This window comes from Episyrphus balteatus, chromosome 3 (assembly GCF_945859705.1).
Source record: "Episyrphus balteatus chromosome 3, idEpiBalt1.1, whole genome shotgun sequence".
Classification (NCBI taxonomy): Eukaryota; Metazoa; Arthropoda; class Insecta; order Diptera; family Syrphidae; genus Episyrphus; species Episyrphus balteatus.
Genome location: NC_079136.1, coordinates 41,307,224 through 41,331,651, shown reverse-complemented (window position 1 = coordinate 41,331,651; position 24,428 = coordinate 41,307,224). Strand labels below are relative to the sequence as shown.

Sequence of the window (24,428 nt, the reverse complement as noted above, 5' to 3'; positions counted from 1 at the left end):
AATTCGTATCAATAAAATTTTGATTGTTTACTTGGCAATTTTTGAAATAACTTTAAAAATCGGTTATTAAAAGAAAAATTGTCAAGAGAACAATCAAAATTTTATTGATACGAATTTGAACCCAAACTTTAGAACTTGGTACACTTTTACATCTCAGTACTTTTTGTGCCAGCATAATTTCAACATAGGAGAACTTGGCTCCTTTTTTAACAGTAATGTTTTTGTTGTGATAACACTATCTGGAATGGTCTTTTTATTTTTAGGTTAAAAGGTCTTTTTACTTTTAGATTGAAAAATGCTTCCCACATTTCTTTCAATTTATCTGTCTCTTTGATTTTTATTGTAAAGGTTAACACTAATTAATCTTTTTTATTTGCACATCTCAAAATATCAACTGTCATTATAAGGCAGAAATCATAAATGAATGTCGTCTATATTGCGCACAAACATTTGAAAAAAAAAAAGGATTCAAAAGGACTAAATAAAAAAAAGGAATTCATCAAAATAATTATGTACCAACGTATTTAAGGTGTTTACCAAAAAGTTTGTAAAGATAAAATACAGAGAGAGATTTCAATTTTATTTCAAATGTTCTTTAACATCCTTTTAAGTATATTTTTATATTATTTCATTCAGAATGAAGCCATCCTTGCTATTTGCATACTAAAATACACAAAAAAAAAGTTCTCAAGGAACTTTTGATTGAATCAAAGCATTTTCATAACAAAAAAAAAAAAATAAAAGTTTGAAAACTCTAATGAATATTCCGAGAGAGAAAAATATTAAGACAGAAAAAAACAGGTTATTAAATCATTTTTTTTTTTTTTTTTATTTATTATTTTTTTCTTTATCTAAATGCAACTAAATTATTATTCTTAAGCATGAAAATTATTCTTTTCGTATTTATTTTTCTGATAAATGGCGCCCGGGCAGGGAATAAGAATTTGTTTAAGTATACTGTTAAAGCTGTTAAATCAAAACCTCACAAAATTAAAGTTCCTTATTTTCTTCAAATTGTTTTCATCGAACCTATTGAATGACAGATCAGATGAATAAAGTTTAGTATACTCTGCATAAAGTCTTGAAAGACTTATGTATATTTCATTTAAATTTTTTTATTTAAAAAATTGAACTGAGATAAATCTATATTTCACAATAATTTGTCTAATATTCTCATGAGTGTTAACATTTGACTTTCGTGAACTTGTATGATGAAACAAAAATTATTTGATGAGTAACACATATTTCAAAAATACGTCAAAATGCAAAAAAAAAAATTGGTTTCTAGCAACAATGAATCAAAACTACGAGACAGCTTTCAAATTAACTTAATCTATTTTTCAAATTCATTATTCAATATAATATGTTAAATAACAAAGTAGGAGATATACAAAAAATATATAAAGTTCACGATTATGTCGAATATACTTGCTTTTACACATTGTGCACTGTTCTTTTTGTGTATATGAGAATTAACATTTATAGTACTCTTTTTATACACTTTTTATACGCTATGAAATAAAAACGGCACCGACCTCTTTTCCAAGATGGCGGCTGTTCCCGATGTCCTATCATCCCAAAAAATTAACTTTTACGATAAGGACATACACCTAAACACGTTCAATGAAAAAAATTTGTCCCGCGAAAAGTGCGATTTGATTTACTAATTTGCCTAGGCTATTTTGTTTAAAACTTATTTGAGTATTTTTTCGTTTTTCAAGAGAAACCTTTCGTTGGTCGTTAATTTTATGAGAAATGTTTTTTTTTTTTCAGGCCATTGAAAAGAGTAAAAGAGTTGGTATTATGTTCTTCTATGCAACAGACCAAAGCTAATGGCTGTGCGTCCAACCATTCGATCCGTATTTATAAAAATGCACATACACAAAATTGCACACAAGGCCATAAGGATGCAAATAAATTTTTTGTTTGTCATACTTAGTTTATATTCAATCAATCCCTCGAAGTCTGTTTACTTTAAAAGTCTAAAAGTCTAAAAAAGTCAAAAATATGGAAAAAGTGCTAATTTTTGAAAAGGTACATTTAAGTCGTTTCTTGACAAAAAAAAATTAAAAATTGCATATTACCAAAGGATTTTACCTCTACTTTATTTTATTAGTACAAAGTTTGGATGTACCGGCATACACAAAATGCCCTTGATTTAGTAAAAAAAAAATAAAATCCTCAATTTTTTAACTTTTTTTCTTTGATTTTAGGTTAGAATTTTAGTCAAAAATAATTTTTAAAATTTTTAACCATCTTTAATTTGCTATGAAAAGTGTCTTTGAACCATTTCAAATTTAGGCTTCGTTTTCGAGTTAAATCAAAAAAACTGAAAACGACCCAACGATTTTGACTACCTAAACTTTAAACAAGTTATATTCAAAACAATTGCAATATAACTGCATTTTTGGTTTTTCTCAAAAAAGTTAAATAACAAAAAAATTTGTCGTCCATGTCGGCTCTGTCCGTATATCAACCAAATTTCTATAAAATTGATATGGAGCCAGTTCTGAAAATCTACGAGTAAACTTATATAAAAGTGCGTTGAGCTGCAAGAGCAAATGCGTGTGACCCAGTAGTGCATTTTATTTACTGATGATATGTAATCTTTTTAGTGGTAAATGATTATGTTCATAATATGTTGTCAAATTATACAAATTAAATGTTCGAGCTAAATGATTTTCCTGATGAATCCCGAAAAAAAACTTGGAGAAACTCTGGGAAAATAATGAATTAGTTTTTATAAATAATTGCATTATTTTTCTGAAAGATCATTAAGCTCCAATATTATATTTTATCAATTAATCTTTTTTAGAATTCTTTTACGAGTGCATAACTTGAACCTCAAGTTTAAAAAATCTATTTTACAATATGCACTGACTTAGCGTCAGAATATATTATATTATCAGTTTTTAGAATCGAAAGTATTGTAGCAGGTAAAGTAAGTCAACTTTAAGCGATGAAATTTAAAAATAAGATTTTTTATGACGCGATAGATAGATTATGCTAATGGAAGTGTTTGCGATATAATAATGTGCGAGTATGTAGTTTTGCACCAGTCGTTGTCGTTTATGGTGAAAGAATGTTTTGCTTTTTGCTATGGGGTAAAAGTTGTTGGACTGCCTTTTAATTTGATTTGCATTCTTAATTTTTTTTTCCAATTTTAAATTTTTAGAAAAAAAAAAAACAATATATTCTTGTTGTTCTGAATGAATTTTATTACTTTATTTATTGATTTTTTTTTATTATTTGATCTGAGATTACAAATATAATCGCACACATCAAAAACGTTTATATTTTTATTTAAACAACAAGAATTAGTAAAAACATTTATATTGAGTAATAAAAATAGGAAGCGTTAGGAATGATTATTAAGTGAACTTTTTTTTGCTTCTAAATAATCAAAAAGTTTCAAGATCAATTTCTGAACATCGAACAGTAAAGATGATCGTCATCAATGATATAAATGAGATCATTTTTTAACAAACAATTAATTAAACTGATAAATAATTGTATTTGTTGATGTTCATGTTGTTTAGAGAAGGCGATTTAATTTTATTATTAATCAGATACCGATGAAGGACATTTCAGTCTTACTTAATCAAGTTAAAACTGCATAAATTCACACTTGTGGAGCTTTGAAATAAAAATGTATTCTCCAACTATCGGAATGTGTGTTTGATTTGTCTGATGATATATCCGTTTTGTCCGTGACCCTCTGCATTCGATCCGGATTCATTCCAGATTTCATGGATTCGTACTATGATTTCAGAAAGAAACATGATTGTCTATAGTCTATACTCTAGGTTATGTTATAACGCGGAGTATTTTTTTATAGCATAATTTATAAAGGTTTCTATTTGTTTTTTTTTCCTTTTAAAACCTGATTAAATCTTTCCGATGGCTCTTTTACTCTCCGAAAAATCTTAAGTCGATGCTAGTTTCCTTTTCTTGGTTGTATTTTTTTTTTTTTTTTTTTCAAACTGAAGTTGTGGTAAAAAAAAGGATGGTTGTAGAGTATTTTGAGTTTAACAAACGTTATATCATTGAATAAAATATTATAAATAATTATATAAAGGTGACACCGGCTAAAGCATCCGTTATGTTCGCCTTCAAAAATGGTAATTTTTAATGAAGAATAAAAGCTAAAATTTTGTTATTTAAATGTCACCCACGTGACGCTTTATTGCTTTAAGTTAAGAATGTATCACGTTTTTCTGCATTGATTCCGATCTTTAGTTCAATTCAAATATAATTGGCTTCTACTATCTGCTTCCCCAGAATTTTTAGAGGAATTCATTTTTTTTTCGTGAAAAAGTTACTCATACGCCACACACAATTTTTGTTTATTGCAAATTATTGTAGTATTTAAGGCGACGAAAATACTTTTATATTTAAGATTTTTCAATAACGTTTTGGAAAGCAAAGCGTCATGATTAATGCCATAATAAATCTTCCCATAAATGAAGATTTGTCACACAATACCATTGTAAAATATATGCTTAATTGCTTTAACACGATTGTTTTAACCATCATAAAAAACGCAGAAAACAAAATATTACCAAAATAATTACTCACAAAAAAAAACTGAGAAAACAAAAAAACAGTGGTTGGAAAATAAAAGTTTTTTTAATTTTTCGGATAAAAGCATTGGTTTTTAAGATGTTTAGCCAATTATTTAGTTTCAGCTTGAAAAGCTACTCCAGAAAAGTTTTTTCGAATAATGAACAACATATGGAAGAGTTTAGAACCAAGCTTAATTTTCAAACTTTTAAGGTCATGTTAAAAGTTGAATTAAAGATTAGACAACTTCAAAATCGTTTTAAATAAAATTAAAATGTTAAATACCAGCTCTCACGGTTTTGATTAAAAAAAATATTTCTTATAAGTTACATTTTATAAAACCGTTTTCTTAATTTTTGACTTCCTTGACTAAAATGATTCAACGAAAATGTTCCATTAGAATCGTTTAAGAAATCTAGATTTCAAAATTAGGAATAATTAGATCCGTCAAGATAGCACCCACACCCCCAAATTTCCAAAATCTGAGTATGCAATAATTTGTTGCTAATTTGTTGCTAATTAGTTGCTCTAATCCCGAATTTGTTGCTCCACCCCTTCCCCCTCAAAATTGATGTGGAAGGTGTGGGTGCTATCTTGACGTCAAGATAGCACCCACACCCATTAAAAACTCAACATTTAAAAAAACTGAGTATGCAATAATTTGTTGCTAATTTGTTGCTAATTAGTTGCTCTAATCCCGAATTTGTTGCTCCAAGATTTGACCTTGAAATGCACTTTAACAGTTTTCTCAAAAAAGCTAAATTCCCTAAAAATGAACGCACAGCAACAAAAATGGTGTCAAATTAAAGGGCTTCTCAACACCTTTTCAAAAAGGTCTCATTCGACTTTTAAATCCATCTCCTTCATGTCCAAAATGCATTGTGGAACTTGTGGAACATATCAAAACGTCAAGATAGCACCCACACCAAGAAAAACTTACAAATTTAAAAAAATGAGTATGCAATAATTTGTTGCTAATTTGTTGCTAATTAGTTGCTCTAATCTCGAATTTGTTGCTCCACCCCTTCCCCCTCAAAATTGATAGAAAGGGTGTGGGTGCTATCTTGACGTCAAGATAGCACCCACACCCCCCTATTTCCAAAATCTGAGTATGCAGGATTTTAGTAATAATTTGTTGCTAATTAGTTGCTCTAATCTAGAATTTGTTGCTCCATGATTTGACCATAAAATCGGCTGCAACAGATGCATTTTTTTGGAGACTTTTTATCTATAATTTTTTTCAAAAAACTAAAAATGCCAAATTAAAAACATGATTTCATGCTCTGCAAAAAGTAACATACAAATTTTCCATCACTTTCCATTCCAGTCTTATAGTCCAAAAACTAGTCAACTCTCGCCCCTAAAAACTATAAAAAACGGTGTGGGTGCTATCTTGACGTCAAGATAGCACCCACACCCCCCTATTTCCAAAATCTGAGTATGCAGGATTTTAGTGATAATTTGTTGCTAATTAGTTGCTCTAATATTGAATTTGTTGCTCCACGATTTGACCTTCAAATCGACTGCAACAGATGCAATATTTTGGAGACTTTTTATCCATACGCTTTTTCAAAAAACTAAAAACGCCAAATTGTAGACAGAATTTGTTGCTCTGCAAAAAGCTATTTTTAAATTTTCTATCACTACCCAATCCTCTCTTACAGGAGAAAACATTTTGCGATAACGTCATCTATCAAGCTGAGTACGCCACAACGAAAAATTGAAAATTTAAGTACGCATTAATTTGAAGATATTTTGTTGCTAATTTATTACCCTAATCTAGAATTTGTTGCTCCACGGTTTGACCTTTAAATCGGCTGCAACAGTTGCAATATATAGGTATATATAGCTTTATATAGGTATATTTTCAAAAATGAATGCTTTTTAAAAAGTTACATTTCCAATACTCAAGTATTCTTGCCCTTTCATAAGCCCTTAAAACGAGTACCTACCTATAGGTACGGAAGACGTTAAGTAAAACTCAACAGCAAAAACAAAGTTTATAAAGGTACCTACTAATGCCATTTAATTTCTCTATATTATAAAGACAGCTTTTCCGTTCCTATTTTACCATTAGGTACCTTACCTCAATTTCAAAAAATTAATTTGATTTAACGTATAAACATCTACCTACCTTTTTCAAAGATATCTTACAACAACGAACATCTATTAAAAGAAAAAATGTCTCCCATGTCCTAGCCTAGAAGAAACCTAGACATCTCTTGAAAACGATGCCTACCCCCAACATTTTTTTGTAATTCTTTTCATGGCTTTTTTACACTTTAAGTCTATCACTCTAGTTTTGGAGAGATGCATTTTACTAACTACCACTAAAGCAACCGAAAAACACAACTCAATGCTATTCAACCAATCAGGTTGCGATGCGACTATTTTTATTATAAAAACAAACCAAATACATAAATGTGTTCATAGTTAATAGGAATAATCGAGTGTGTATGCGTTGATTTAAATTTTGACTCCGCCCCCCACAGTCTGCTTTGATGAAAATAATACGAACGCACACCTTGAAATGTTTTTTCCTTAGTTGGTTTCAGACCTCTATGAAGGTATGATGTACGGTCTCTCGGCTCGCTCGATTTAATAATTTTATGACTTAGGTACCTACATAATTTATTATAGACACACCAAAAGGTAAGTTAGGTACGTATGTTTGTAGGGCCTTCCAGTTTATCTTGATTTATGCAATTTTTTGTGTTATGGTACCTATGTCGCTATGGGTCTTATGAAAAATGTTGCATATTTTTAGGGGAAAACTTTAAATTCAAAACCACTGAAAACCCGAATTGAAAATTTCTTGAATTTGTTGCTTCACAATTTGAACATTAAATGCACTTCAACACTACAAAAAATCTTAGGTAATTGCCTAAAAGGAAAAACTTTAAAATTTAAGAAAATATGTAAGCAGGTGTGCAGGAATTTGTTGATAATAATTAATTGCTCCAACAGATGCATTAGGTAGGTATTTTAAAGACTTTTTATCTATACCTACCTAATTTTAATTCAAAAAAACTAAAAATGCCAAATTATAGACATGAATTGAATTGATAGTTAGCACCTTCCTTCTTATGCAATAACTTCATTCCCCTTATGGTGAAGGCCTCAATCCCACATTACCGAACGTTTTCAAAATTGAAATTGAACTTAAAAATCTTTGGCACCGGGTACAAAGGTGTTAAGTCAGAAAAGGTAATTTTGAGGAAAATGAAATTGAAGTTTCAATTTTTGTTTGTAAATCTGAATAATATTATTTTGAAAAAGTAATGATGCAGAAACATTATCTATAAGATCTTTTTTAATATCCATATGCTGTTGACCGGAAAATGACCGTTCTTAAAAAAAAATTGTGTTGACTTAACACTCTAGAGCCATTTACCTAGTCTTCATAAATAAACTTGGTCCAAAGGTGTTAAGTCAAGAAAAATCTTTGTTTATATTGATAACAAAGCTTAATTTATAAAAGAAACTTGGAAATATCTATGTGATTAATTACCAATGTGAAAATTCTTTTTTAAAAAATATGTACCTAATATAATTCTGTAGAAAAATTGCTTTTCGTTTTCTGTCTTCCTCTTGACTTAACTCCTTATGATCAATTTATAAGAAAAATGATTTATTAAGGTATCACTTCTACCACGTTTGAATTACAAACATGTTTTTTTTTAAGATTTTGTCAAGCTAAATTATGTATACATGATATGCACAGCTGAGGTCTGCCAGACCAAAATTATTTTACTAATCATGTTAAAAATTACCACTGAAAGAATTTTAAGCCTTGCAAGAGCTACCTTAGTCAAATGTGCCACTAGCTCTTGGACTATTATGTAACTTAGTTTTTGGGGTAACACAGTACATAATTTAGCTTGACAAAATCTTAAAAAAAAACATGTTTGTAATTCAAACGTGGTAGAAGTGATACCTTAAGGGGGGAAATCCCTCTGAAATTTTTTATTTTTGCATTATTTTTTTTTTGCCTTGTACATTCATTTATCAACTGAAGAAACTATTTTTAGTGGTTTTAGCCTTAAATGAAGCCTCAAAAGTCCCTAGATAGTCTCGATACCCAGCGCTCCGAACCTACCACAGTACAAAAACGATAACTTTAAACGCATTTTTCTTGAAACGCGTTTTTTTCCGCGCCGTGCAACGTAACTCAAAAACTAATGAAGCTAGCGACTTGAAATAAATTGCAAATTACTCGTTAATTTATTGGCCATTGCATGAACCTAAAAGTTCAATAAAATTTTCACAATAAATATTTTTTTTAACAATTTGTTTATCAAAAAACATTGTATTTTTTGGTATTTTTGGTCTCTAATTTTTATTTTACACTGTTTTTTACTAAATTTAGGTTCATGCAATGCGTATAAATATATTTTATTGGGAAAAAATTTCTTTTTTGATTATAAATAATTTTCTAGACCTGTGCATTGCACGGCGCAAATTCGAGGCGTCAACTTTAAAGAGCTGTAGAGTCGCCATTTCGTTTTTTTTGTTACTTCAAAAAAATTGTATCAATACTTCATAATGTCAATAATATCACATACTTTTCCAAATTTCAATAAATGCTTTCAGTTTTCCAAAAAAAATTATTGAAAAAACTGTCGTCCAGAGGGATTTCCCCCCTTAATAAATCATTTTTCTTATAAATTGATCATAAGGAGTTAAGTCAAGAGGAAGACAGAAAACGAAAAGCAATTTTTCTACAGAATTATATTAGGTACATATTTTTTAAAAAAGAATTTTCACATTGGTAATTAATCACATAGATATTTCCAAGTTTCTTTTATAAATTAAGCTTTGTTATCAATATAAACAAAGATTTTTCTTGACTTAACACCTTTGGACCAAGTTTATTTATGAAGACTAGGTAAATGGCTCTAGAGTGTTAAGTCAACACAATTTTTTTTTAAGAACGGTCATTTTCCGGTCAACAGCATATGGATATTAAAAAAGATCTTATAGATAATGTTTCTGCATCATTACTTTTTCAAAATAATATTATTCAGATTTACAAACAAAAATTGAAACTTCAATTTCATTTTCCTCAAAATTACCTTTTCTGACTTAACACCTTTGTACCCGGTGCCAAAGATTTTTAAGTTCAATTTCAATTTTGAAAACGTTCGGTAATGTGGGATTGAGGCCTTCACCATAAGGGGAATGAAGTTATTGCATAAGAAGGAAGGTGCTAACTATCAATTCAATTCATGTCTATAATTTGGCATTTTTAGTTTTTTTGAATTAAAATTAGGTAGGTATAGATAAAAAGTCTTTAAAATACCTACCTAATGCATCTGTTGGAGCAATTAATTATTATCAACAAATTCCTGCACACCTGCTTACATATTTTCTTAAATTTTAAAGTTTTTCCTTTTAGGCAATTACCTAAGATTTTTTGTAGTGTTGAAGTGCATTTAATGTTCAAATTGTGAAGCAACAAATTCAAGAAATTTTCAATTCGGGTTTTCAGTGGTTTTGAATTTAAAGTTTTCCCCTAAAAATATGCAACATTTTTCATAAGACCCATAGCGACATAGGTACCATAACACAAAAAATTGCATAAATCAAGATAAACTGGAAGGCCCTACAAACATACGTACCTAACTTACCTTTTGGTGTGTCTATAATAAATTATGTAGGTACCTAAGTCATAAAATTATTAAATCGAGCGAGCCGAGAGACCGTACATCATACCTTCATAGAGGTCTGAAACCAACTAAGGAAAAAACATTTCAAGGTGTGCGTTCGTATTATTTTCATCAAAGCAGACTGTGGGGGGCGGAGTCAAAATTTAAATCAACGCATACACACTCGATTATTCCTATTAACTATGAACACATTTATGTATTTGGTTTGTTTTTATAATAAAAATAGTCGCATCGCAACCTGATTGGTTGAATAGCATTGAGTTGTGTTTTTCGGTTGCTTTAGTGGTAGTTAGTAAAATGCATCTCTCCAAAACTAGAGTGATAGACTTAAAGTGTAAAAAAGCCATGAAAAGAATTACAAAAAAATGTTGGGGGTAGGCATCGTTTTCAAGAGATGTCTAGGTTTCTTCTAGGCTAGGACATGGGAGACATTTTTTCTTTTAATAGATGTTCGTTGTTGTAAGATATCTTTGAAAAAGGTAGGTAGATGTTTATACGTTAAATCAAATTAATTTTTTGAAATTGAGGTAAGGTACCTAATGGTAAAATAGGAACGTTATCGCAAAATGTTTTCTCCTGTAAGAGAGGATTGGGTAGTGATAGAAAATTTAAAAATAGCTTTTTGCAGAGCAACAAATTCTGTCTACAATTTGGCGTTTTTAGTTTTTTGAAAAAGCGTATGGATAAAAAGTCTCCAAAATATTGCATCTGTTGCAGTCGATTTGAAGGTCAAATCGTGGAGCAACAAATTCAATATTAGAGCAACTAATTAGCAACAAATTATCACTAAAATCCTGCATACTCAGATTTTGGAAATAGGGGGGTGTGGGTGCTATCTTGACGTCAAGATAGCACCCACACCGTTTTTTATAGTTTTTAGGGGCGAGAGTTGACTAGTTTTTGGACTATAAGACTGGAATGGAAAGTGATGGAAAATTTGTATGTTACTTTTTGCAGAGCATGAAATCATGTTTTTAATTTGGCATTTTTAGTTTTTTGAAAAAAATTATAGATAAAAAGTCTCCAAAAAAATGCATCTGTTGCAGCCGATTTTATGGTCAAATCATGGAGCAACAAATTCTAGATTAGAGCAACTAATTAGCAACAAATTATTACTAAAATCCTGCATACTCAGATTTTGGAAATAGGGGGGTGTGGGTGCTATCTTGACGTCAAGATAGCACCCACACCCTTTCTATCAATTTTGAGGTTGAAGGGGTGGAGCAACAAATTCGAGATTAGAGCAACTAATTAGCAACAAATTAGCAACAAATTATTGCATACTCATTTTTTTAAATTTGTAAGTTTTTCTTGGTGTGGGTGCTATCTTGACGTTTTGATATGTTCCACAAGTTCCACAATGCATTGTGGACATGAAGGAGATGGATTTAAAAGTCGAATGAGACCTTTTTGAAAAGGTGTTGAGAAGCCCTTTAATTTGACACCATTTTTGTTGCTGTGCGTTCATTTTTAGGGAATTTAGCTTTTTTGAGAAAACTGTTAAAGTGCATTTCAAGGTCAAATCTTGGAGCAACAAATTCGGGATTAGAGCAACTAATTAGCAACAAATTAGCAACAAATTATTGCATACTCAGTTTTTTTAAATGTTGAGTTTTTAATGGGTGTGGGTGCTATCTTGACGTCAAGATAGCACCCACACCTTCCACATCAATTTTGAGGGGGAAGGGGTGGAGCAACAAATTCGGGATTAGAGCAACTAATTAGCAACAAATTAGCAACAAATTATTGCATACTCAGATTTTGGAAATTTGGGGGTGTGGGTGCTATCTTGACGGACCTGGAATAATTATGAAAAGTACCTACTTTGAAAAAATATAATTTTTTTTTAAATCAATATTTTCAAAACCATCTAACGAATTTTTTATCTGTCCCGTGTTTCGCTCCTAGAAATATGGTCACCGTATTTATAAGCTAAAAGGGTGAAGATCCTTTTGTTTGGTGCGTGTATCTTTTATAGACACTCTTGGTGCCAAAAAAAAAAAACTTTTTTACCTCGTCGGTCAGTAAACAAAAAAATGAGATATCAATATAAAAAAAATTGGAGTTTATCGCTTCTAATCTTAAAACAGGCTGTGTGGTGAAACTTCCAAGCTTTGAAGAAAGACCTCGGTGAGATGTGAACTACTTTTTTCCAAGCCAATGGATATGGATCGGAAATATGTGGATTCACTTTTAAAAGTAATTTTCTTAAGCTCGATTATTAAAGTGTTTCTGCAGTGTCCACCCGCCTTATTTATCGAAAACTCGTAAGACTTCATTGAGGTCTACTGTCTTCGTTCTTTTTTTTTTTTAAGTACCAGACCTGCCTTTTTATCACTTTCTATTGACAGAGACTGAGGCCTTTTAATGACAGCTAGAATTTAAGTGGCGAATTTGGTAATATTGGTGGTTTATGAATTGTACAAAAAATTTACGTTTTCAAAAATACCATAGCTTCTAACCGATCAGTTGAAATAAGAAAATTCTCTAAATTATTATTATGGAAAACTGTGTGATCTAGCATCTAGAAGTTTTGCATTTAGTACTTATAAACATCGACGTCGGCTTTGTTTTGAAGTTATATGCCATAAATTTATATTTTCCACACTTGGCCTTAAATAACTTTTGATGCGATCAAGATTCGGTTATGGAATTTCGCATACGTAACAATTTGCTATTTAAAAACATTAATTAACATATTCGTTGCAAAAGTACATTTTGCTTAATCTATTGTTTTCATTTAGAATTTAGATTGAAATTGGATATAGGCAAAATTGATTAAACTCAGAATGATCAAATTTGGACATACAATACAAAAAATACTAAAAATCAGAACTAATGGATTTGAGGAATGAGGATTAGTCTGATATAAAAAGTTACTAGACTAAATGAAAACTTAAAGCAATTTATTTATAAAGTCTTTCAAGCAACCAAGCTCTACAAAAACTTAATATCGGCTGAGTTAAACATTCTCAAAGTCCATATACCTACGTAACTCCTAAAATAAACAAAATATTTATCATCTGATAAAATAATAACAATAATAGTGTTTATTGTTTATATTTACTACAAACAAAAATAAACTTCAAAGTAAAAATATCCAAAAAAAAAAAAATAGCAACAATAACGATCAACATCAAGATTAAAGAAAAATACAAAAAAAAAAAACTAAAACTAATGAATACCTAACCACTCAATTTTATTCCAATTAGATGAACAGTATCTTACTGATAATTTTTTGTATAGATACAATTTGAAATTCAATAAGTACGCTGAAGTCACTTAAACACTACGCAGTCCCCCAGATAAGCATAATATACAACAAGTTATCATCACAGTCTGTCTATCGTCCATCAGCATACATTTTCATATTAATTGTTTACACATCGACTCATGTATGGTCATTAATTGACGCAAAAGTGGTCATTAACCTGTTCGTCGGACTCAAGTCTTATAATTTCGAAAGTGTTATGGCCGATACCTACGTCAGAGCTGCTGTGAAATAACAAAAACAACAAAAAAAATATGCTGCTGGCAAATCAGCAGAAAAAATATTATGCTGGCGCCAATGAAGTAGGTTAATAAAAAATATAATTTTTAATGAAGAAAAATCAGTTTGCTCTGATTTTTTCTATATTATAATATTATTATCTTATCGATATATGTTAATTTTTTCATTTGGTTATTGAAAAATAAAAATTAAATTATAGATAATAAGGAAAAGAAAAAAAGAATTGACTAAGTATGTACTTACAATTCCACAAGTGAAAATAAATTTATGATAAGTATTATTGATTTTTTTTTTTTTATTTTATTTTTTTTACATTGTCGCCGCGTGAAGTTCTTATGAATGTCTTATGAAAAATTGCTAGTGACGTTTTTGTGCTTTTTTGCACGAATTATTTTTATTATTATTGAGTAAATATTTCTTTTTCCAGTTTTTTTTTTATTTAGCGTACAAATATCGTTTGGTAGGTGTTGTGTACATTGTATACGTAGAAAATTGAATATTCACAATGAAAAGCCTTACAATTCGATTAAAGTAGTCACATAATGTCTGAGAATAATTACTACTAATGTGTCATAATTCTGTAAAATAAGCTATAATCATTGTCAATACAGAACTAGTACAATAATAGCAAGGTGTTAATAAATGAGAACAGTGAAATGACGTGCGTACATTTAGTTTTGAATATTCAGACTAATCAATATAAAGTTAGTGGGACAACTTTGGAAAAGGAATAATTTCAGACTTATCCATTGGTAAAATTAATGCAAAAATTACATTATTTCGATTAGTCATGCGAGCACTTTTCAGAACAAACGTCTGTTTTGGAAAATTGGAGAGATTGGTGAAAACCATGGGAAGAAAAACATTCGTCTAAAAATAGAAGCTATATATGATTAAGAAAAAAACCAAAATTAAGATCGACGATGTATTGAGCGTTTTAGTCAAACTTTTTCTCAAAACCATTAAGTTATGACCCAAGGAAATAATAATTTCTTACGTGGGATTGAGGTCAATTTTGTTACTTACCTATGTATCTTAAGCTTTCCTCGACCTCAAGCTCACGTAGGAGATTATTATTTGTAACAAAAAAAGGTCACGAAGATAGAAATAATTTATGACCCAAGGAATATCCCATGTTTTTGAGCTCGAATGTTCCCAAATTGTTCAATATTTGACAATTTCAGTTTTAAATATAATTTTTAAATATCAAGTTCTGAAGATTAAAATTAAAAAGAAAAACTAAGGCTGGTTATGCACAAGTATTATGAAGATGTGATTGTATCTGCAATTGACCTCTGTCTAAATAGCTCAAGCTTTGCCCGAATGTACATTAGGCTGGGTCACAAATGTATGGAGAAATTTTGTTTGCTGATTTTTTTACGGGCACAGTGATGAAAAGGTGCCAAACTGTAAATAGAACAATAATATAAAGTTTAATTATAATCAGACTTTATCTTTTGCCTCCGGTTGCCAAGTTCTCTATAAACTTTGGTCCTACACCCTTAGGAAACAACTCAAGCCGCTTTCGAACCATTCTAACTTTTGTTTCAATAATGTCAAACATTTCAAACTCGTTTTATTTGTTAACATAGTCCAAATTAAGCTCCTCAAAAACTTTCAGCTACGTAGGATTAGTAGTTTCTGAGAAAAAGGCTTTCAAAAATCGCAAAAAGAGTAGCTGATTTACTCACTAACATACTAACTAACAAATGATAAAAATTATGGCAAACTTCTAGTTTTCATAGAAACTTGTTATGGTCATGGCTCTTGAAGTACATACAAAGAAAAAAATCGAAAAATTGAGATTTTACATTCAGGGGGCGTGGTAACTGCCCATTTTGGTAGAATTAATATCAATTATTAAAAAGTATACTTATGAATACCCTAAAATCTTGAAACTTGGTAGAATTGTAGTCAATGCAAAGGAAACATATTCAAACTTCAGATTTTCTGCCTTGGAGCGTGGTATCCCCTTAAAAATAATAAAAGAAACATATAATGTTTCATAAATTAATTAACAAGTCTTAGAAAAATGTAGTTTTGGTTTTTTTTTTAATTTCTCAAAAACGACAAAACATTTTTGCATTTAGTTTTCTGTTTTTGCTTGAAAACAAATAAAAGCATTGAATTTTGAAAACTTAAATAGTACTTAATCACATAAAATTTTGAAAAAAAATTAGTTCGCAAATTTAAACATTTTTTTTTTCAAAATTTTGATTTTGAAAATTAATTTTTCAAAAACTGTTTTAGAAAACAGCTTTATTTGAAAGCAAAATAAAAAAGAGATTTTGGGCTCAACAAATAGGTATAACATGTTGTTGTAGGTATAACGGTTGATTTTTAGTAATATTTTTCCTAATTAAATCATTTTTTTGGCACATCCTCTTGAATTAGCTTGTATAAGAAATGAGATCATAATAAATTAAGCAAAGCGTATGTGGTTTTTAGGCAAAAATCAGCTTTTTTCAAAAATGAAACCACAATCCGGAGGCACTTAGGCTTCAAATAATGAAATGAAATTTTACTTATAAGTTAACCGAACCATTTAGCACCTTTTTATCGCTGAGACTTTCTGAAAATCCAAAAAATTGTATTTTGACCCACCCTAATGTACATATGCTTTATAAATTGCAGACGTGTGAAAATTTGTTTTTATGTAAATAAATTAATAGCTAACAATTAAAAATCAAGGGGACAAAATGTTTTTACGAATTTGAATTGAGGGATAATATGTTAATTGGGCTTTAATGACAATTTTTCAAACTACGGCCCATTAATGTGAATTTAAAGCGACATAAATTACCCTCTTCATTAAATTAATATTGTTTTTGAAAAGCTTTTTATTAAGCTTCAAGTTTCTTTTCGTTTGTCTATTCTACGAATTTTTTACAATGTAATAATCAGTCATCAAACCAAAAACCATACTTTTGACTTAAACTATCAATACCTCAACAAAGGATAACTTTACAGAAAATTTAAGTATATATTTGAAGTCTCCACAAAATGTTCTATAATAAAAAAAAAATAAAATTAGAAATTTTTTTTCTTTTAGAAAATTTTATACCTAACTATTGGCTATAAGACTTAAATTAGACTTTAGTATTGAGGCTTCATGTGCCTGTAATAAATCTGCACATTTACACTGAATAATTTTGTAAGGCAGTTAGAGGAAAGTAAAAAGGACCGCTCGTTTCAATGGCACAAAGTATTCTGTTTTATTCAAAATAAATCTACTCTACTCTATAACTATATCTTATCTCTATTTTACAAATACATTAACATCTACTTAAATTATCTTATCACTAGTTTTCTTAGGATTCTAAATATTCCTTTATTTAAAATAGTCCCGCATAAATAACACGGTGTTACAAAAATGAGGTTTTAAAATATACGCGGGCGGAGACCTATCAGGTTTTGTAGAGCTAGTCGCACTGAATACGAAACGGTATTTGAAAATCCCCTAACACCCCCAAAATCTGGAGTTACGGGCAAAAAACGGTTTTTTGGACCTTCACCCATTGAAAAAATTCTAGCTTCGACAATTTTTTACCCATATTCGATTTTTTTACAGTTTCTGATAGAAGATAAATATACCTTTTTAACAATGTATAAAACATGTAACTCGGTTAAACCACTTAGAATTTATAAGATGTCAAAGTTCAAAAATTCAATTTTTTTTGTCATTTGCCCAACTTCGGCATCAATTTAAAGTATATGTTTTCAAAACAACATGCTATTTAAAAAATATATTCTAAAACTATATTTATTTCCCTATCGATCGAGGTATTTTTTATGAAAATCACTTCAAAATTGGCTTAGAAAAAAAAATTTTTCGATTTCAACCCAGATACAGAAATTCGAACTTTTAGGTATAGAACAAAAATGTTGTTTCGGCACGTAGTAAGATAAGTTGGGCGCCAGGATTTGATTAAACGTTTTTGTAGAGGAGCTCAATACAAACATTTTTTTTCTTTGGGAGGGGGGTCTATCTCCCCCCGTTTAGGTGGGAGGGGCATTTTTCTAAAAAAAATTATCAAAATAAAAAAAAATTATTAAAAAACAACGGCAACACTTACAGTAATAAATGATACCATTTCCAAAAGGCAAAATTGTGCATTTGGTTCTAATTTCTAAATCAATATAATATTACCAATAGTTTTTGAAATAATCGATTTCAAAGTTAAAAATAGGCGAAAAAAAATTTGTAAAAACTCATTTTATACTATTTTTGTCCAGACTGTGAATTTTAGTAAATAAATTACTTAGACAGAAAACTGCCTCAATTAATTCCTTATCGAACAGTGAAAACTATATGTTTCTATGTCTTCTAGTTTTTGAGAAAATTGAAAAATAAAAACAAATAAAAACAAAAAATATTTTGAAAAAAGAAAAATCTGATAAAATAATTTTTCAATTTTCTCAAAAACTAGAAGACATAGAAACATATAGTTTTCACTGTTCGATAAGGAATTAAGAGGCAGTTTTCTGCCTAAGTAATTTATTTACTAAAATTCACAGTCTGGACAAAAATAGTATAAAATGAGTTTTTACAAATTTTTTTTCGCCTATTTTTAACTTTGAAATCGATTATTTCAAAAACTATTGGTAATATTATATTGATTTAGAAATTAGAACCAAATGCACAATTTTGCCTTTTGGAAATGGTATCATTTATTACTGTAAGTGTTGCCGTTGTTTTTTAATAATTTTTTTTTATTTTGATAATTTTTTTTAGAAAAATGCCCCTCCCACCTAAACGGGGGGAGATAGACCCCCCTCCCAAAGAAAAAAAATGTTTGTATTGAGCTCCTCTACAAAAACGTTTAATCAAATCCTGGCGCCCAACTTATCTTACTACGTGCCGAAACAACATTTTTGTTCTATACCTAAAAGTTCGAATTTCTGTATCTGGGTTGAAATCGAAAAATTTTTTTTTCTAAGCCAATTTTGAAGTGATTTTCATAAAAAATACCTCGATCGATTGGGAAATAGATATAGTTTTAGAATATATTTTTTAAATAGCATGTTGTTTTGAAAACATATACTTTAAATTGATGCCGAAGTTGGGCAAGTGACAAAAAAAATTGAATTTTTGAACTTTGACATCTTATAAATTCTAGGTGGTTTAACCGAGTTACATGTTTTATACATTGTTAAAAAGGTATATTTATTTTCTATCAGAAACTGTAAAAAAATCGAAAATGGGTAAAAAATTGTCGAAGCTAGAATTTTTTCAATGGGTGAAGGTCCAAAAAACCGTTTTTTGCCCGTAACTCCAGATTTTGGGGGTGTTAGGGGATTTTCAAATACCGTTTCGTATTCAGTGCGACTAGCTCTACAAAACCTGATAGGTCTCCGCCCGCGTATTTTTTGAGTGTTACACCGTGTAATATAATGAGAGTATATTTTTAGTTGGGAGTTTCCGAACATTTGCCCTCACATAGGTGTAGATAATACGATTTTTCCAAGGGACACCAATTCACTCCAAAGTTTTAAGCAAGAAAGGTGTTATCATAATTGCTAATCGACAATTCTTCATCGATTTGTAATCCCTTTTAAACGTTTTAGGGATAAAGTTTACCCAAAACTTTTTCAATCTGCAAAATATCGATTAATACGATATACAATGTACATAGTTTTATAAATTTATCATCTTTTTTTTTTAATATTCGGCATAGTGCGACAACAAAGACCAAAATTGACTATTTGCTTTATATACTCATAACGGCTAATTTAACAATATTCTATGATGCCTCACAACTTTCAAAAAAAAGTTACTGCCTAACTAATTTCATTATGTACGCTCCATTCCACCAACCTTTCAAACAAAATTCTTCAAAAAAAACTTCTTCACACACCCTTCGTTTAAAAAAAATAAAATTTGAATAGATATAATTCTCTTCAGAAGAAGAAAATATAAATATTTCATAAGGTATACATTATCCACCCTCCAATATTCATGTATGAATACAACATAGCTCATACAAAGAAAAAAAAAAACCAATTCAATACAAAACCCACTGATTCATTCTTTCAAGGGCTCCCTCCATCCAGCTCTTGATGATGACAACAACCACAACGAAAACGAGCCAATGCAAATACCATTTCATCATTCTTTCAATAAATATAATTATTCGGAAATTCTCCAAGGTAAATACAAAAACGAGTGGATGAATACCCTACCCTACCATACAGTACAAATCCATGGCCTGATGTCTCTTTACCTTCGCGTAGGTGAAGCAGTAGATATCTTATTAAAAAAAAAAAAAAAATACTGAGGGTTTTTAGTTTTCAAGATATAATTGATATTTAATACAAAACAAATCATCGCAGCAATCGCCAACTTTTATTGTGTGTGGGAAGGCAAAAGGGAAGCCTCTTTATAACCTTCATACAGTCTCTCTCGGATGGAGAAAAAAAAGTATCTGCTACTGAATCCCTATAAAATACTCGACGGTGGCTGTTGTGCATTCAATTCAATATTTATTATATCCTTTGTGGTAACACACAACAATGTAAAGTTCTACTAGGTCTCTCAATCTTCTTCCAAGAAATGCGAAAATTCTAAGGCTTTTGGGATCCATTTATATTAATTTGTTATATTGGATCAATTACCGCGAGAAATATGAGATCTGTGTTTAATTGCAATTAAAAAATTGAACCACTCCCAAGTTATTTAAATTATTTTGTTAATGAAGTCGATTTTTTTGTTGCTATTGTTGTTTTTGTAATAAACAATTTAAAAGCAGTTGTCGTTTGTTGGTCAGTCGTCATTGCCGTCAACGACACGCCTGACTGCCAGCCAGCCTGCTTGGGAGTATTTTTTTATTTATCCGCATGGGAATTTCGATTGCAATTTCTCGACCACACACAAAAAGTGGTTTTCTCTGATGATTAATCAGAACAAATTACTATTTATGACGTTGCTAGAACGTTGTTGGTTAACAAAACACAAAAAAATGTGCTCTACAAGTGTTTTGTGTGCTGCTTGGGAAGGCTTTCTATTGCCCCAAGGTCACTTGTTCGTTACAATAATGCGGTTGAATGTCGATGATGTTAATAAAGATAAAAAAAAAATAATAAAAAAAAAAGGAAAATAATCTTATAACAAAACATAATCTTGTAGGACTGTTCTTGTTTTCCTGATAAGTACTGGGGTTGAGGGATATTCAACGTTTTCGACATCAAACTTCAGCTTCTGTTGGCTTTTACAAAACTTCCCAACAAAAATAAAAAGCTGTGAAAAATTCTCTATCCAAACAAAATGCAAAATTGAACTAATAAGACGAAGGAAGCAAAATTCATTGCAAACAATAATTGAGAAATAAAAAATAAAAAAAAAGAATATTTCTTCCTTTTATCTTCCTCAAAAGTAGGTCAGATCTAGAACGGAAGTAAAGGCACACCTCCGTGTGATGTTATATCCGTTTTTCTTTGGCTTATACGAGTATAGTATGTATATATGGAGAGAAATTTCTTGTGATGGTGTTTAATTTGGAGTGAAAATGATTGCACATGTACGTGTATAAAATGGAAGTGATACATTTTTATGACGCATTTGAAATTCGAAATATCTACCTAAGTGCGTTTAAAGTAAAGGACGGAATAAAGCATTTCTACGTGTGAGTTTTTATTAGAGTTTAAAGAAAGGTGGATACATGTATATTTTTTTGATTCCCCCAACAGGTTTTTAATTTGATTTGACAAATTTAATAAGATTTTATTGAAAAAGATTCGAAATTCACGCATAAGAAGTCAGAAAATTTTTTTTCTTAATTAATTGGAAGGAAAAAAGCTCTGCAGACTCTAAGATCCTTATTTGAAATATTAAAAAATCCTTAATTACATAATTTTGAGAAAAAGCGAAAACCAATGCCATATCTAAGTCAAAGAAGTTATTTGAATCGAATATAGTCTCCCACATCGTACAAAGAAGCTTTGTTAGATATGGCCGAGTCAATTACACACAGAAAAATGATAGGTTAAAAACAACGTAAAACTCGTGTAAAATTAATAGATGATGGAGTATGCTAATATAGCACCTGCAAACTAAAATTACACAAGTTCACTCGGTTATTTAAAATTGTTTAATCTTATCCACTATCTTGGATAAATTGTACTAAAATCTCAAATTTTAACCGAGTTTCTCGATCAATATAAACAAGTTGGTGGGTAAAAATAACCTTATAAAATGGTAATTTTAAACAATTTAATTTAATCGAGGCAACTACGTTGATTATTGCGACTTTTCACGAGTCAATTTTTGCCGTGCGGCGAAGCTTTTCGGCGTAAGTCGACTCGTGTGAACGTAAGCCGCAGGTGACTAAAATGAAAATCCCCATAGAACAATCCTAGTCGACCTTAGCCGTGCGACTTTATTTAAGCTCATGTAATCTGATATCTCCTATGCGATACTGTCTAAGCATTTGCAAATTTGAATTTCTGAAGAAGACCATCAAAGAAAATATTTTTTGAAATTCTTGAAAACAGATGGTTGGCTCGTCAACAACATATTCACAGAATTTTAAATTCTTTTTAAAGAAATAGCTAGTTATTTCATACCAAATCATTACTAGTATTCAATACTAAATTGACAGTATAGGTAAGGTACTAGGGCTTAGTGCTTAAGTGAAAAAATGATTTAATGCCCGATTATGTAAGTACCACTTCTTGAGTTAGCTGGAGTGAAATTCATTTTCAGGATTAGAGAATTTCGAGTTACCGCCGCATGGAAAAATTGGGCCTAAGGAAGTTCGTTCTATTTTTTTTTAATCATCCTAAGGATACATAATATTTAATACACCCTACTTTTGCGTATTCGTGCTTCCTCTTCCTTCCTCTTCCTTCCGTAGAAGCCAGAACTACTCTCATATACCTACATATTTAAAAAGCTTTTATTATTATGAACTTTAATACAAGCAGCAAATATAAACATAAATATAAGGGTAGAAAATGGGCATTATAAGATAGACGTAATAGCCTGTTTTTCCTAGAGTTAAAATGATATAATTTTGTAAATTATCTAATTTCGAAGAAAATTTAATTTTAGGTCCAATTAAACACTAACCTACGTAGGTTAGGATTTAATTGGATCATCATACCTAGCAAAGCCGGTTAGCATTTGGTTATTGAAAATTATGTCATAGCGGTAGCACGACTGTGCCAATCAATTTAGCGGAACTTTAAAACTTCACACTGTGCGACATTGTGTAAAAGTCTGAAAGCCGATAAACCTTAAACCTTTTAAAATTGTATTTTTATTAATTTATTATTTGTTAGCAATTACATATTATTATATCAACAATATTTATTTATGTAAAATGAAATGTCTTACTCAGAGCCAAATAAACTGATTACATTACATTACAATACATAAGCTATAAGCGATCTTAATAGGGAGGTACTTAGTATATATTGTGTTTTTAAATCGAAAAAAAAAAATCTTGAATCTCAATTTTATATGCCATGATAGCTTGAAATTTCGTTCACTTTAATTAAGATTATTTCGTTTTACAATATGGCCGTAACATAACATTAGAAAACAAATTTTCTTGAACTGAACACATTAGACAAAGAAAGTACAGGAAGATTGAGTAGATACTTTTCTTTTCTTAATTAAATTTCTTATTTTTTTCTCAATCGTTAATATAAATTTTTGAATTTTATTCGACGAGCCTCCGCACACTGCAGACTTTCTATCGGCCGACAGTTTAGTCGGTCTCTTAATCAGTATGAAAGCGCGCACACTACAACGATTAAGTATCGGCCGATCAAAAAGTTTGTTTGATCAAAAAAAAAGTTTGTTTTGCTTCACAATTGCCTTCAAACTAAAATATTTCCTACCTAGCCGAATATTTTTAGTCGGCTGCCTGTCCGCACACTAGGAACCTTACCCGACTTAACTATCGGCCGATAGAAAGTCTGTAGTGTGCGGGGGCTCTAAAACCCAAATTTTCGAAAGCTTTCAAAAATCAGGTAGTTTTGAGAGACTTTACCTACAGTACATATTTACTTTTATATTTAAATCTTCTTTTTCAAAGTATACTGATTGGGCAAGTGTTTCCTTTTTTATAGAATATCAACGAAAATGAGTTATTGAAAATAGTTGAAAAAAATAAATTCTTTAAGACGCTTTTTAGAGACAATCGCAAGAGGTTGTTTCCTGAAAACTTTAAAAAGCTGTTGGTAGTTCAATACCTTACTAATTAAATATCAAGTTCTTTTTCTTTTTATTTAATAAATAACTTTTTTGCCTTTTATTTTATTTTATTTTCATACAAATCTTTTCCCTGGTTATGATATCTAATGCAATTATATCTTAAGTTGTTCTCTTTATTGCTTCATAGTAAGCATCCACGTAAAAAAAACTCGTAAGTTTGAAAAGTTCCATAACTTTATGTTTAATTAGTGATTAGATTGGAATGTTGATTGATGTTGCCTTTTAAACTGGGTTCTTAAGGTATCTTTTTTGTTCATGACAATACTAGCTTATTGGGTCTTTCCGATATTTCTAATTTGAAAGCATGTCCTGACTTTTTTTTCTAATTATTCGATCAAGCTATGTTACAGAATTGATGACTAAAAAAAACCTCCTATGAATTCGAGCTCACCATCTACAACCTTACAAATGGAAAAGGGTATCAAACTTGAACCGTATCACGTTGTATTCTTATCTCATTTGTCAA

The 24,428-nt window shown here is 30.1% G+C and overlaps 1 protein-coding gene across 3 annotated transcripts in view; it reads right to left on the bottom strand.

Moving 5' to 3' along the window:
- The window catches only part of LOC129915512 (inositol polyphosphate-5-phosphatase A), a 68,998-nt gene that overhangs the window by 32,588 nt on the left and 11,982 nt on the right, over window positions 1-24,428 (bottom strand). The window lies entirely within an intron of this gene.